At 36.3% G+C, this 16,423-nt stretch overlaps 1 long non-coding RNA gene across 2 annotated transcripts; it reads right to left on the reverse strand.

Annotated features, from left to right (window-relative positions):
• Positions 1 to 14,127: 14,127 nt before the first annotated feature.
• LOC113946270 lies at positions 14,128 to 16,070 on the reverse strand. 2 transcript variants are annotated; one of them, XR_003527375.1, is made up of 3 exons: positions 16,046 to 16,070; positions 15,421 to 15,518; positions 14,128 to 14,209 (listed from the first exon to the last, which is right to left on the reverse strand). It is a non-coding gene; the product is annotated as an uncharacterized LOC113946270 (long non-coding RNA). The 2 variants fall into 2 exon arrangements; XR_003527376.1 differs by lacking the exon at positions 16,046 to 16,070 and adding an exon at positions 15,805 to 15,993.
• Between the last annotated feature and the right edge of the window lie 353 nt (positions 16,071 to 16,423).

Below are 16,423 nucleotides of genomic sequence, written 5' to 3' on the forward strand. Positions count from 1 at the left end.
ATGTCAACTTTCTATTTAGTTGTTCTACTTCTCCCCCTGTCCTGCATAGCATCCATAATATCTCAGACTGGGAGAAATGAGTAAGGAATTTTTAGTTTTTCCCCACTTTGTTACCAAAAGCATGTGATTTCTTTGCACTACAAATTTAATTCAAATAAAAGAAAGACCAGATCCTGGAGGACATTTAAATATTACTTTTTCCAATATTTGAGCATTTTGTATGTATTTTGTGTTTACTTTGCACATGAAAGATTATTAAATGTAGAGGGAAATAATGGATTATTCTCCGTCAATCCATATTTTTCAAGAAAATTGAGACTGTTCAGCACTGACTAAAGCTTAAGCTGTTTCATCAAATTACTAGTCTCTGTATTGTGAAATTATAAATCAATTAACATAGCAAAAACAATTTGTAGATCTTAGATAAAATATCAATTTCACAACTAATGGTTGAATTGTAATTCAGACACCATGAATCTGGTAGTGAATCTGTGACTTTGACAGAAGCCTTCCAAGACTGTATTTCATGAAAGCTTTAAAAGACCTTAAACAGTTTCATAAAACTGGATGATGATTCTTCTGTTTGAATTGGTTCGTGATGATGTTCATATATTTACTCCCAAAAATATCCATTGCAATTTTTGCTAAATGTTATTATGATATATGGCTTGTCCTTCTAGTTTCACACCTCTAAATCCTGTTAAACACAAAGCAAAATTCTGAACAATACTTGTCATATATCTCACATTGTCTCTCAAGTACCAGTACTGCTCCCGTTTCTGACATCTGTGCTTCTGACTTCACTAGCATGTAAAATCACAATATTAAAATTATTACAGTATTAGAGAACTAATTAAATTTAAAATGCTGGACATACTGGTAGAATATTTCTTCCCTATTTTATTCCTTTTGTTTATTTTCTCTTTAAAACATACAGTTTCAGAGAACAAATGTCCTTTATTATCTACTCTTCTTTTTATTTGCTTCTCTTAAACCAAGTATATATAAGACTTTCAGTTTGTATTATATCCACACTTGCATTTATTCAGCTTCACCAAGAAAAGAAAACTCCCAGAAACTCTTCAATAATCTGGCAAGTGAAGAGTTGTTAATCATGCAGCATAATTATAAAATGTACAGGACTACAGACATGGAAGGTTGTCTTAAATCTTACTACCGTCACCATCAAAACTTTTCCTTGGTACAAGAAGGGTCCTTCCCACTTGAAAGGATGAGAAACTGAAACGCTTAAATACATATATGCATTTTTCAAGTGGACAAACAGAAGCATTCTGTCCTTCAAAGGTGTTCTGGAGCTCAAAGAGCATCCAGAATTGATATCTACCTATTTACAAAAATATCAACCCACCCATTTGCAGGAACTCACCTCTGAATTTTATAACTAAATCACAATCTTTTTTAAATGCTGTCTAAAATGAAGCTAATGTTTATTAATAAACTTTAATATTTTGCCTCATCTATGTTTATTATCTTACTGAATTAAAGATAGATACATTACTAAGAGATTATAACAATAGTTGTTTTATTACTGGAAATGGAAAGAGAAAAGTTTCAGGGTAATACAAGGTATCTATTCATAAACTCCTCCATAAGGCAGAAAATTATCATATTAACAAACTTTGTGAATGCAGGTCTTGGATACAAATCTGCTACTGTGTGGCCTTACATCAAATCACTGAACCCATCATGATTTACAAATTCTGTTTACACCAAGAAATGGTGTCATCTTTACTTTAAAAATAATTTAATCACCCTAGTATAATGCAGCACATGGATGTTAGTATATTATTTTTCAATGACTTTTATGACAATGTAACCTCTTCCAAACCATAATAGGATTCTGAAGAGATTTTTGTATTAGTTTTACTAAAGTGGTTTAATTAACTCTGTCAGTTTAAATAATGCACTTCTATCTGTAAATCAGCCCTCAGTTTTTATGTTCATAAAGAGGGGATAATAACACTTACTCACTTCTCATATCCTTGGGTGGAATATGCTGTTGAAATACAAACATGTTACTTGTTACTATTGAGACACTAGCTTCTACAAAAACATACCTAGAAACAATTCAACCTATTTACCTGCAACAAGGCAATCAATCCAAAACAAGGTTGTCTTTAGAGAGAGTTTCTATCAAAATTTCACTGGAGATAAAAGATGGAATCCTGTCTCTTATCTGAATGTGAGCTGGGAGGTAGACGAGACCCAGGAACAGGGATTGATATTTGATGGGACAAGACATGAACAAAATCTGGGAAGTTTTCCCTATCTTTGTGCAGTGACCCAGAAATTATACACAGTATAATAACTTTTTTAATTATTATTCTTGTGCTGCATTGTCCCAAAGACATTTCAATGCACCATCTCCTTAAGAGTGAGGAGCTTTTGATAAAAGGTAAAGGACAGACAGCAACTGAAGCAGCACACTGGTGAAGATTTGCCCCCAGCCAGCACTTCAGAATTCTTGAGCACCTGAGCAAAATCTGTTTTAATGGTCCTTTTGTATTAATTTTCGCCTCTCTTCCTCTTTTCACTGTACTGACTCCTCACAATACTCCAACCTAAAAATAACCCAATCCACAACTGAAGCCAACTGAAGCCACCTTCATCAGTCGCTTACATGCACTGAAATTAGTGTATTTTAGAGAATTATGCTGAATTACTCTGAGGTTCTACCTTACCTGTACAGTTTGGTGTGACAAAAAGTTTATTGCTTTGTTATCTTTCTTCAAAACACCTCTCATTTTGATAGTAATGTGTATGGGTTATGTCCAGGAGGAACTTAGATAACCTTAAGGGTGAATAGATTTATATCTACCAGTCAATTTTCTCAGTACATACATTAGAAAGAGCCAAACACAGGGCTAGGTGTATATTTGAGGCCTAAGTACCAACTGTGGCTGCATTATAGAGTTCCTGTATGACCTTTGTCAAGTCACTTATGTCTGTGCTCTAGGTTTCCAAACTGCAAAACGGAAATAAATCCACTTAACTTTTTATTGTAGTCCATGAGGATGAAAAATGTTGCACGAGAATTGAAATATTCTCACAAGTGAAAAAGAACACATCTAAAAGAAAAAGGAATTTTCTTGAGCCTCCATAGTTTATTTCAAGAGGTTTGCACTCACTGGAGTTACTTGGCATTGAGAGAGTTACTGCTGATCTACACATCATAAGCATTGAGAGTCGTGCTCACTGAATGTGTGTTGACATAATTAACATGCTGCAATAAAGCAAGACTTGCATAGCTCAGGCTTACCGGTATGTAAAGATCTGAACATTTTAGCAAAGTGGGAAAAATGGACAAGAAAAAATTAGATGATGTAACATCAGAGCAAATTAAATTAATTCCTGGGGAATATATTTTGGATAAAGATCAAATAAATCCCTTTGGATGGAAAGCTTGAAATAAGGCTTTGTTGAACATCATTAATGGAACACCTTCCCTCTGCATTGATTAAGCTCATTGACCATGAGCAAGAAGGTTGCCCAGCAAGATCTCTCTTTTTTTTTTTTATTTCAAGCATGTCTTGTTTGAAAAGGATAATTGTGCCCAGCAGATCTTGTTTCTAACGCTTCTTATATATAGCGAAATACAGTAATTTAACAGCTTGCTGAGGGAACAAGAATTTGTTCCACTTCCTGATTTAAATGTTTATGCTAATTGCTATTTATTGGCTCAGATGCAAATGATAGGTTGGCCAAAGTGAAATTTTATGACGAGCAAACTCCCCCCTTTTGTGCAAATTGAAAAAGTGAAACAAGAAGAGGATGAAATGAGCCGAAGATGGTCTTAATGGCTGCTTTTTAATGGGGAAGATAAAATTAAGACTGATTTACGTGGCCAACTCCCCTGTTTTCTCTTATCAGCTCATTTGGCAGGAAAAATGGAAAAGTAATTGTTCCTCTTTCAATGTGGACCTCAAACCATTATTTATTGGCTGAAATTAATCGCTGTTTATCCTTCATTCACGTGGAAATCGCTCTATCAGCATTATGAACCCCAGCAACTCAACTAGGCCCTTGCAATTTAGCCAACAGCAAGCACAGATCCTGATGAGCCGTGCCTTAATTTTCTGGGCTGTGGGAGTTAATGAAGACTCCCTTCTTAGGTGGACATATTTGTATTTCTACAACATTAATAACAAACGTCCACACTTTCTTTTCTGCAGCATGTAAACTTTTGCTGGATTTTTTTTTTTAAGTGGAGAAAAAATAATAGAGTATTCATAAAGATGGACATGGATGAAAGAGAAGATGGGGAGAAGAGAGATATTTCCTTTTACAGAAAAGCTCTTGCTCCTTGGGAATGGAATAATGTAATATGCAACTCTTAAATCCCCTGTTATGGAGTGTGTAGTGTGATTCTAATACTTTGCCATTGAATGGTGCTTTTATTTAGTTCTTTTTTCCTTATGTTTTATCTTTGTTTTATCCACGTTCCAGCCTGGTAAGTTCACTGTACTGGCTGCCCATGCATTTAATGCCAAAAGGGAACTGTGCAGCTGGGACAGCTACAGCTGCATCTTATCTAATTCTGCCTAAGGGGGCCAACTGGTGCTGGCAACATGCACTTCAGGCAGAAGTCCTTTCCTGCTTCTTTTTTTGAGATAGTGCAAAGCACCACCCAGTTCTTCTTTCCACTTAGCCAGGAGGAGAGTCAAATGCTTGCCTTTGCTTTTTTATTTCCCAGCCCCAGAATGCCGTTGGAAATAAGATGTTTGATTTCAGCAGCAGTAGCATCTGCTGCCTTGAAAATATCAGCAATAAGCAAATTCAGTTTCCACTGCAATAGAATGAAAAATGGATTATTAAGCAGACACCATAGGAACTGTCCTGCTAGTTCAAGCCTAAGGTGTGTCTAGTCTACTGCTGTGCCCATGACAGTGGCCAGTGGAAAGATTAAATAAGAAGGTGAGAAATGGTCTTGTTTGTTGCCTTCAACTAAGGGCCAGCTTGATTTCTAATAGTTCAAGACAGATTGAAACCCTGAAGCATGAGTTTTAAAAGATTTAAGACCAGCAAAAGCAGCGATGGATGAGAAATATCGTTCTACCAAACATTGCTTCTGAACACCACTGTTCAGAGGCGCACGTGCACTTAAATATACTGGTGTTCAGAAAGGATACTAATCCTCTCTTCACAGGACATAAGAATGAAGGAAAATCGAGCAGATTCTAACTAAAACGATGTGTGCCGCAATTTGGGATTTAGCAATCTGTTTTACAATAAGGTATGTTCATGCTGTCTTTCTTCATTTATATTATGAGAGAGATCACTGGACACATTCAAATTTGGCCATGGGCCTGATCTAAAATTACATTGAAATTCAACAGACATTTCTGCACTGATTCACCTGTGCTTTGAATCTGCTTCAAGATATGTACATTACCATTTTAGTAAGAGCAGAAGTAGTGAATTTGTCTCAGGTTTATAAACCTAGTAATGAATTTCCAGATGTGACTTATGCCCAGCTAACGTTTTAGAAAGAGGGCAGGAATCTTCTACATATGTGTGAGATTCTAATATTGGTATCAAAACCAATAAAAATATTTTAGTTAACAATTTGCAGATGAACTTTTATTCCCTCATCAGTATATAGTTAGAAACCTTAAGGGAATACCAGCCTAGCTTTGCAGTCAAAAAAAGTAAATATAATACTTCTAAATTATGAATCTATGTAACAGGCAAGGAAGTGGTTTCCATACTTTCAGACGGGATCCAGCTGAAATTACCTGTGTACCTATAACTGCATAGCCCAGCATAGACTAAGAATGTTGATTCTGCAACAGGTTAAACAAAGGCAAAGTATTTGTGCAAACTCTGGTGTGGAAGAGAAACAGTATTTATGTTAATAAGCTAATAAGTCTACATCACACTCTCTAAGCCTGGTACTCCCTCACAAAGGCCGGCTACCCTCTTGGCCTTAGTTATTCGCTCAGGACCCACTTGTCCTTGTTCAGTTTGCACCCTTACAGCTGGGAAAGTTTCCTTAGTATGAAGGGTGGTAAGGTAAAGCTATCCTCCACCAGAGATGTCTTGGTATATTTTGCACAGGCGGTGCCAACACAGATGGTGATGATAAAAGGTAAAAGAGGTGGATTGGAGCCCCCCACTTCGTCTCCAGAGGTAAACCACATAATGTTGCAGCCAATTGCAGAGATGCTTAGCCGATGGTGTTTTATTGCATAATATTCTGAATGATTGTCAGCCAAAAGACACATCCTTGAGTTAGTACAAAGAAATTCACATCACTTCTCACTCACCATTTTCAAAGGCAAGAGATTCTAGATGACTATTTTATAGTTATATCTGTGGAGAGACACAGGACCAGTTCTTTCTTATATTTTACATACACAGTCATTGTTGCTCTTCACGTCTTACGCTGCTGTGAAAGGTGACTCTCAACAATCTTCCCCGAGGTTAAAATGTAGAAGGAACAAAATGGAGAGTAAGCAGAGTTTTGCATAGACTTGTTCTTCCTTACTGCCAGCTTGATATTCACATTCTCATGTACCAAGAGAAGAAAATAACAGTTCACAAACGCAATTTTGGAAATGCTCCATTTGGGTGCTGTACTCTCACTGGCACAATTCAGAAGGTTTTTATATTTTGTTGCTTGTGTAAACTATGGCCTTGGTTCTGCTTGTAGTTAATTCAGTGGGAGTTTTGCCATAAACTTGACCGTGGCTCTGTGTATTGGAACACATTCTTTCTTCTCTATTTAAAGACGAGCCCAAGTTCTGGAGCTAAATTATAACTATACTTTGATCCAAATTTCTGAACTTGATTGTTGAAATAGGACACACAGTCCTGCACATAAAAGCTCCATTTAAAGTCATACATTTCAGAGTTATTGACCATATAGTAAAAGCCAATGCATGCAACGTGCATGCTAAGCTCATGCTTTCTGCCTCAAGTGCAGGTTTACATCTTATTTCACCAGTAAATTGAGTCCAAGCTCCTGAGAAAACTTGAAAAGATGTTTCTATACCTAGAATCCAGCTCCACTTTTTGAAGCTAAGTCAGAAGATTATCATACCACAAAGCAGTGTATTTCCAGAGGCAGATTCTTTTGTACTTAATGCATTCCAGTTGTCTTTTTGAAAGAAGAGTAAGTCTATCTTTTTATTTTTTAGAAGTCCTGCTTGTTTGTTTTTTGCTGTCAGAGATTTCAGCATGCTTGGAGAATGAAAAGGAAAAGCTGATCTTTCACCGTCCAGTAGACCCAAGAGTAGTCGTCAGTGCCAAGGTGAGTTCTTGTCTGCTAATAATCATTCTTGCCATTGAGGTAATGTGCTTTTCTACTCTGTCATCCAAAGTACTGTGGCTTTAAGACAAAAGACATGGTAAACAACAGATCTGTTTAACTTTACTTTGACTTTGCCAGTTTTTCAGCTATATCATTAAATTCAACAAAGTTGAAGGTAACAGAGGACCCAGGACTTTTTCAATAAAAAGTTTTTTTAATATTATTTTTATGATTAAAATGTTAAAATGATATGATTGTTCCTGTCCATTTAAGATTATTCTCATTAGTTTTCATAATTGTTAGAGTCCACTTAAGTAATTTATGAGTGGTCCTTTAATGTAGCTGTACCAATAATTGAATCCTCTTTGGCCTTGCTGACCATAGTGCTTTCAACCTGAATTTCATAATTGATAACTGAATACACTCAGATGTCACAGCTGGGAGATACAAGAGCCTTGAAGGGATCTGGAATTGTGTTGCATTTTATTTTCTTTATACTCTACAGAGGTGATAAGTATTTAGGGAATATAACCTGATTATACCAAAACTTCTGTGGAGGAGCCTACACTAAAATATATTCGTAGGAGGAAAAGGCCATTCTTGGACAATGCAAAGTATTCATATGGCAAGTTACCCAGGGACAGTAAAGCACTGCTATGCATTCACTGGCTGTCTCTTATTGATGATATCAACAGGAGCTCTGCTTTAGATTGCTGAAACATATATATTTCAGCAATACAAAGCAGAGCTGTATCTATCTGTATATTTAACTCACCCATATCTGTTTAGCTGGAAGTGTTTATATAATTTGAGACATACTTTTATTCTCTGAAGGGGATGTTAGTTATAATCACTTGGAAATGTATATCCTATCTCCACAGCAACCAAATAGACCTCAAATGTGAATGACTCTTCCGGCAGATACTGATGTTTCTGTATCTATGATTTGGGAAATTCCAGAGGCTCTGTTTTACCTGTGAAAGGGATCTAAGTTCCAAGTAACATTTCTGGTTCCTTTGGGATTCTGGACTGACCCTCTGATGCTTTGCACCTTATACTGTCATTCAACATATACAAAATGAGTGCAAAAAACCAGAGGTTCCATTTTGACAGTGCAGATATATCAGTTCACACCACCAGAGATGGTGGTCTTACCTTCTTATTTGGCAGCTTTTTAATCTCACTTTGCACTGGAGAAATATATGTACAGTAAATGATAATGGGGAAAAGTATTTGATGGTCAAATAATTTCATTTCAGTTCCCTAATCATCAAAACAAGTGCAATATTTTTCTCTCAGGTGTCTTGGGAAAGCCTTGCCTTTCAACTCAACTGTTAACTCATTTGAGAAGAACAAACCGTCTTGTCTTTGCAAGGATTTTGTCAACTGTTTTTATCCCAAGATAATGAACTCAAGCAAAATCCACCTTCTTCCATTAACATGGCAAGAGAGAAAGGCAATTACATTTTCACATATCTCTATCATCCTAGATTCTGAAGGTAAAGATACCCTAATTGGTACAGCTGAGGCTGTAATTCTGGAGAAGGTAAGGGAGGGAGGAAGTGGAAAAAAGAGTTACTAGTTTGAGGATTTTTTTCTCTGCTGTTGAGGTACTGAGAAGTGCCAGGGTCAGCAATTCACGTATTTTTTCCAATTTCTTGTGAATAAGCATCTGAGAAAAGAAACATGGAGTCCTACTTGGTTCAGTCATTCCTATTCCAAAACACAAAAAAATTTGTCCAGCCTTGTTACCACCCTTTGTACATTTTTGGGCTCTAAGAGTCAATTTTTCAAAACAATGGGACTTACAATACAACATACAGGATGAATGAACAACAAGATTTCAGACTAGTGATATTAATTACACTTGATAAATGCTGGCAAATGTTCCCAAAGTTCAAAGATTAGTAGTTCCCCAAAAAATGAAATGATATTGCTACTCTTTTTTTTTATTATTATTATTTGACAGTGATGCTTTTGTATCTAATTGGAATTTCTGAGATTCAAGGGAACTGCTTGCCAGTCCACCTTTCTATTCAGTAAGACTTATATGCATAAAATAAAAAACACAACCAAACTGAGAGTTGTCAGACTGTCCAGTTTATCACTTCATTGTGACACAGTTATGTATGCTAGTAAGTACGCATAGCAAGTTCCAATGAATAAACTCATGATTTTAAAATGGTATGAAGTACATGTATTCATTTAAAAATAATCCTAGAGATTCTGTCAAAAATATAATTTTATTCAATTATTTTATCATGGTACATAATCTGATGTTCACACAGATACTGGAAGATTTACACTAAGATTATGAAACAGTGGATTTCAGTTGAAGGTTGAAAAGAGATAGGATCTGAAAAGCCTCAGTCTAGATTTGCATGTCCTTTACATTCAGCATTTGACACAGATTTGTTACTTTAGCCAGGGGCGATTTCTTTGGTGAGGAAATTATCTACACTCTGTTGGGTGAGGAAACAGATATTACCTTTTTAATCAGCACTCTGGCTTTAAGTTCATCTAAAAATTCTAAAATGTAAATTGGTCATACCCTTTACACTTTCAGTGGCTATTTAAAATGGATCTACCTAAATCAAACTTAGAGTGTTTGGGCTTTAGGGGGAAAACAAAAAACAAAAAAACAAACAAAAAAATACAAAACAAACAAACAAACAAACAAACAAAAGATAGCCTTAAAAGAGTACAAGGGTTACCTTTTTTTATTTGTTTGTGGTTTTCCCTTCCTACTCTGACAGATGTGTAAAACTTTCAATATTTACTATATGTATGTAGGTTCAAAATGATCACATATAAGCAGGGCTTACAATTCCTCGTGAGATGTGGAGGGTCATGACTCACTTCACACTCATGTTCATGCATGTGTACTTGGTGAGAGCTCATGAACAGATTTTTTTTGTAAGTTGCCTTTTGCTTAAGCAAAGAATGCATTATCCTTTTACAAATTCACTCCCTGGCACATCTGATGAGAGAATCTAGGTGATGTGCTTCAGCAGGAAAACCTGAACTGCAGCAAGAGCGTGACTTTGATGGTAACATGCATGGTCATAACTGCTTTGCTCATGAAGAAGACCTCCATGGCAGGAAGACACAAGACAGTCAATAGAGAGACAACTTAATTCTCAGGATTCGGAAAAACATTTCCATTCAATAAAATCTCCAGAAGGTGAAAAACTGTGCTTAAACATACATTGAGTAGAGATGAAGTAAATAAATGTTTTTGTTCTGAAGAGACTCATAGCTTAAGTAATAAGATGTCTATAAATTTAAAGAGTGTGTCTGCAGAGGTAACACATCTATCTCTGTAACATGGTATTAGGGTAGAGAGGAACTAAATAATGAATTTTGAGGGCAAGAAGGACTTGTATTAACATGCAAATTCATATCAACCTTATGTACTGCAGCCAACATTTACAAAACAAGCCATGAAGACAAACACTCTCAGTGGACACTGAGATGAGATTTATTGTGCCCAGCAGACATTGCCTTAGAAGACGATTCAGGCAAACTTGTTTGATTATTTAGGTGGCATTTCTATTCAGCGTGTATTTCCATAAGTGTGGTACAAAATACATAGGTATGAAAGGTAAACAAACAAGTCATCCTAATAGATTGACAGAAAGGAGTCCTGCACCATTATATAGTCAATATGGTCAAATAATTGAAGGTAAACCTTAATCTAGACAAATAGAAAAAGCTTCTCTTGTAGTACCAGTAAAGAAGAGAAATTTTGGCTAAATTTCTGTCGAGGAAAACCATTTCTCAGCTTTTTTTTCTCCCAGTGAAAACAAAATCACGTGTGCAGATGTCCTGAAGTAGATATGATTAGATTAGTTCATGTTAAATGCTGATATATTTGAATATTGTTATAGTTCATATTTCAAAACCAGTCATGAAGAAGGAAAGACGGAGACTATGAATATTTGTCAATTGCCCTATTTTAGTGTCAGCAAATGATAGACTATTTCATCCTTCTCTTGTCCCATTTCTATAATATAATATACAATATACAACTCATGCTGGAGCTGTGACATTGATACATCTCACACACGAAGTGTTTTAGTAAATCCAGACTTTTTCTTTGAAATGTTCTCCACTAAAGTCAGAACAACTATATACGGGTCTTACTTCAAGAAAGTATTTACTCCTTTTCCACAATTTATCCCTTCTTATGACAGCAAAAGGAGTTTAAGGCTCCATTTACTTTAATGATACAGAGCAGTGTTAGTCTTCTGAGATTTCTGTTATTCTGTTATTAGTATTCTGATATTGAAAACACTGCTGAAGGCATCTGCACTCATTCAGTCCTCTGTTTTGAGGAAAGTTAACAGTCAAGGGGTTGTCACTGTGGTGCTTGGGGGGCATAGTTATTTGGGATGTAGTTATTTGCCTTCTAGATGTGGTCCAGAATTCACAAACTCATTTCATATAGCTTTAAATGTGTCTCTGTTGGGAGATAGTTCGCTTGTAACTCTCTCACAATAGAGGCAGTCCATGTTTGGGCAGGTTTTGGATAAGTAAATTTTTCTTTAGTCAAATAGCACCTCACAGAACTGCCAAATTGAAACTTCTTTTGAAGAAACTACTTGTTTTTGTGGTAAGTGGCAACTTACCCTACTGAGGAAGAGATTTCTAAGTCATTGTTAATAGCTGCATTCTACTTTTTTCACACTAATATTTGTTGCTATTTAATTCTATTTTGCCCTCACTTTTTTAGAATGCAGTGATTAACCTTCAACTGATATAATTCAAGTGGATATAGAAAGGATCAGATTGGCCTATAGAATCTTATTCATTTTCTGATCCTTTGTTTTTTCTTTGTGCTTATTCTTTTGTATGTCAAATGGCATTTGTAGAATCCAGAGATTCGTCTGAAACTTTAGCATTCTTGCCATAAGCAAGAAAGCCACAAGCAATGTTTTGAAGATTTTATTCTGGGTCAAAGAGAATCTGCTGACAACGGGAATTCTTTATGAGAAATCCCTGCTGAATAAGGACTTTTGCTGGGCATCTTTCACTTAAATACATTCACAAGATGAACATAATGGTGTAGAATTATCATTGTTTTGCTCTCAGAAAACTTCTGAAATATGGTTCTTGCTTCATACCTTAGTTTATCATATTTAATTGATGTATTTTCTATTTATTCACGAAATCTCTATTTATAAGAATATTTTTAGCCAATGAAGTTATTTTTCAGAGAGGTTCTCCTGATACCAATATTTTCTGTGAACAAAGTTTTGAGCATAGGGGCTTCTGTCCTCCAAATTCCCCTGCTGTTACTACAAACAATCCTATGGAGGTCAAAACTGTATGGCACTCCTTGGTGGATCCGAGATGTCCTGTAGCTTTTGGAAAGCATACCAGTCCCGTTTCAATACATGTGATAATTTCTCTCAAGAAAGGGACTTCCTAAAGAGGTGACTTCTAAATTCTATTTAAAATTTGTCCTTATTCCCTCTCTTGTGCTTTCTGAGAACCACAACAAATGAGGAATTGCTTAGTCTTGACAGTCCCCATGGTTTAGTCGAGTGATGGAGGATCTGCATTCCTCAGGACTTGCTTCTGCTTCTGAAATCTCTTTTTTGTGAGAGTTAGAGTCAACTAAATCATATACATTTTAATAATGAAGGCAAGTAACTTCAGCTGTCTCCAGTCCTAGTCTATTGCTGCTGGAGTATTGGTTTTGGAGGTAAGATGTTTCTTCTCTGCCCCCCACCTCAACATGTTCACAGAGTTCAAGAGTTGTTTGGCCAATACTCTCAGGCACATGGTGTGACTCCTGTGCAGGGCCAGGAGTTGGACTCAATGATCCCTGTGGGTCTGTTCCAACTCAGCATATCCTGTGATTCTGTGATTTTCTCATGCCGGTCTAACATACTGGGGGAAACAAGATAAAACGGACTTCAGGGACCCAGCAAAAATGAATGGTTTCAAAAATAAGTGAAGTTTCCCAATCCAGTTCACAGTGGGGTTTGTTTTTTTTCTTTCTTTCTTTCTTTTTTTTTTTTTTTAATTAATATTATTTAAAATAGGAATGATCCAATTCCTTTAAAAGTACAAAATCATAGGGTAGTTCTGAGGACTTATTATTGCTGCACTTGTACCATGTTTTGTAAGTGGTGAGGCCAAAATTCAGTATAGCTGGGCCACCTCAATTTCTTGACAGGTCCAAGCTTTCAGGTTATTATTAAATGTCATTGCTTTAAGCTTGCTGTGGGCAAAAGGTGCTGGGATAAATTAAGTACAATAATATCCTGTCTCTAATCCTGTTCTTAAGTTGTTTTCTTCAACTTCATGAGACTTGTAGGTGCTCAGAACAAGGTCCCATCCAGCAAATCAGTCTACACACTACATCTGCCAAAGATGCAGAGATGTGTGTTAGATTTAGGTTGACATCTCTATCTTGGCATGACAAACGCTAAAAAACATTCACCCTCCCTCAAAATAAAAATGAAAAGAAGGTAGGGAAAACCTTAATATTGGTTAAAATGTCAGTCGAACTAAATGAGAGTGGTGTGATTTTTACCCATGAGGGGAGAAAGAAAGAACAGCAGGTATGTTAGAGGTGCAAAAAAATATTGAGTTTCACACATAGCACGTACAAGATGACAAGTCTGCTGGCAGCTGCCTGGTCACAGGGGGCTGCTGGGATAGCAGGAAAATACAGACAGTGCCATGGTACTGAGAAATGGTAGAGAAACAGAGACAGGGCAGGACGATAGATGTATCTCTTGGCTTGCTAAAGCCCAAAGTTGCTTTGAGCTCAACTCTCGGCTAAGAGAAAGACTAAAACTCAATTACCAACCCAGTTAAAACACAATGAGAGACCCTTTATTTGGCCCTTCCCTGTAATCAGATAATGGTTCCATTGTAGTGGATCTGTATGAAACTTAATGTCTAAACACATTGGAATTGCTGAGACAAAAGGAAAACATAAATAAAATTTAAATTCATAATCTCTGCTTTGTAATTATTAGTATGAATCTTGATTGGGAAAACCAAAATTTGAAGTCTACCAAAATCTGAAAATTATCTTTACTGATAACCAGAACTGTTAATTGAAGAAAGGGATTGTTTGTTCTGTTTTTCTGCAGAAAATACTTTACATTTCAAGGAAAATAAAATTGAAAGCAAAAATATTTAAACCTGATATGAAAAAAATTTTCATATCTTAATGCTGAAATACATTACTAAGCTATATAATCAATAGCTTTCTGTTAGTGAAGGATAATGTGCGAGGATTAATTTCAATTTCGAAGCATTGCAATGTTTTCTCATATCTTTATAGAAAGCAATTAAGTTTAACCAAAGTTCCATTTTCTCAGTAAAATCAATTTAATAGAAAATAGTCTACAGTAAGATCTTACTCTATCTAAAGTTTTTAAATTTTTCCAAGTATTTAGTAAAATAACAGCTTAACTATCCTTCTCATATTCAAAATTATGGGGTAAATACAGGTTTTACAGATCAGTCATTAAATTCTTGATTTCAGTTTCCACAGATCCTACCAGTATTTGTTATAGTTGTTTTTTGTTTGTTTGAGTTTTTGTTTCCAAATCAGATACATCCCCATGATATTCAAAGAGTATCTTCCACAATTCCTTTAGATGAATTTCTGGATTTCTGCTATGTAGTTGAGGAGGTGATGCTGTATTTGTTTTTTTAATCTGTAAAAGCGCCTAGAACTTGGGATGGGTACTTAAGTGCTTTTTTAATGTAAACAAAACAAACAAACTGTTGTAATAGTGCCTATAATTGTTATGACCTGAAAGCTGTGCTCATGGCATCGTTCCTACATGCTTTTTATTGTAGTTGGCACAAGGAAAGTCTGACATTACTATCAGCAGATCTATTTTGAGGGTAGTTTGAGGGATAAAAGACCCCACTTCAGCACATCACTTAAGCAAGCTCTTAGCTCTTTACACACACTCAAGTTTAATTGACTTGGAGGTTTAAACATTAGTGTCTCTAAATAGGCTGTAATGAATTGAGCCATGGCTTCCTCAGCCTAGAGACTACCAATCAACACAACCAAATGGGGAATTCAAGGCTCCACCCAGGTTTTCCAGTGACTAACAAACTAGCCTTAAACCTGTTAGGCTTGAGCACCCACAGCCTCATCCTACCTCCAGCAGCAATGGTCCTGCAGTGGGGCTGAAGATGGGTGTTGCATTGCTTGCATCACTTGGCAGGCGTAATTTTTGATCTTCAGAAAATGTGAGACCTACATAACAGGTTAAAGTAACTTGCTGATGGTTGTGGGAAGCCAGTCTTCCTCCTGCTCTTTTCAGTGCCAATTTTTTTATAACCTTCTTAAGAGTAAACACTCAGAAAATGCAGTGTAAAGTCAGGGGTTTGGCTTGGGCAGCCACCCAACTGCACCTACCTTCACAAACATGGACACAGCATTGCTATTTCAGCTAATGACTTCATACTTTAGATCACCATGATATCAAAGATAGGGGTTTTAGCAGATTTGAATTCTGTTGAAATCTTTCAACTTATTCCACCTTTATACTGAGCGCCGAAGAAGCTCCAGTTAATCTTCTTTAAGGCCCTATTCGCTTAATGGAAACGCTTAGCTGCATAATTGCTTTGAGCCTATTGCTATTCCAAAAGGAAAATATAATAATCTAATGGTATTGTCTCTATAAGCGAATGAGAATTTCAGGAGTGGATGTTGGTGCCACCCATGTGATCTGGAGAGGTTAATGCAGTTAAAGTTATTTCACAGTCCATTAAGGAGCTTACGGTGACCCGTCGACCTTTGAGCCAACAACACGGAATCCATTATCATCACAACGGAGGAGCTGGGGCTCCACCGGCTCCGCAATGGGCCTGGGAAATCCCAAGTTAGTACTTAGTCTAAAAAAATGCACTTTTCTTTCTGCTTCTTGGGTATGGCTATTAATACACCCTCCCGTAATTTGTAACATTAACATTGCTGAAGGTACAGAAAAGGACATTGAAATGAAGACGTCAAAACTGCTGACTTGGTTCAGAGTATGATAATATTGGCTACATATTGAAATGGTGGATATATATAACGGGAAAGATCAAGATGAAGAAAGTCAAGGAACTCAGGGAAATTGATGATAAATTATTGAACACTCTGAAACTCATTTAAGC

Source organism: Corapipo altera, unplaced genomic scaffold, assembly GCF_003945725.1.
Source record: "Corapipo altera isolate COAL_440 unplaced genomic scaffold, ASM394572v1 48b, whole genome shotgun sequence".
Taxonomy (NCBI): domain Eukaryota; kingdom Metazoa; phylum Chordata; class Aves; order Passeriformes; family Pipridae; genus Corapipo; species Corapipo altera.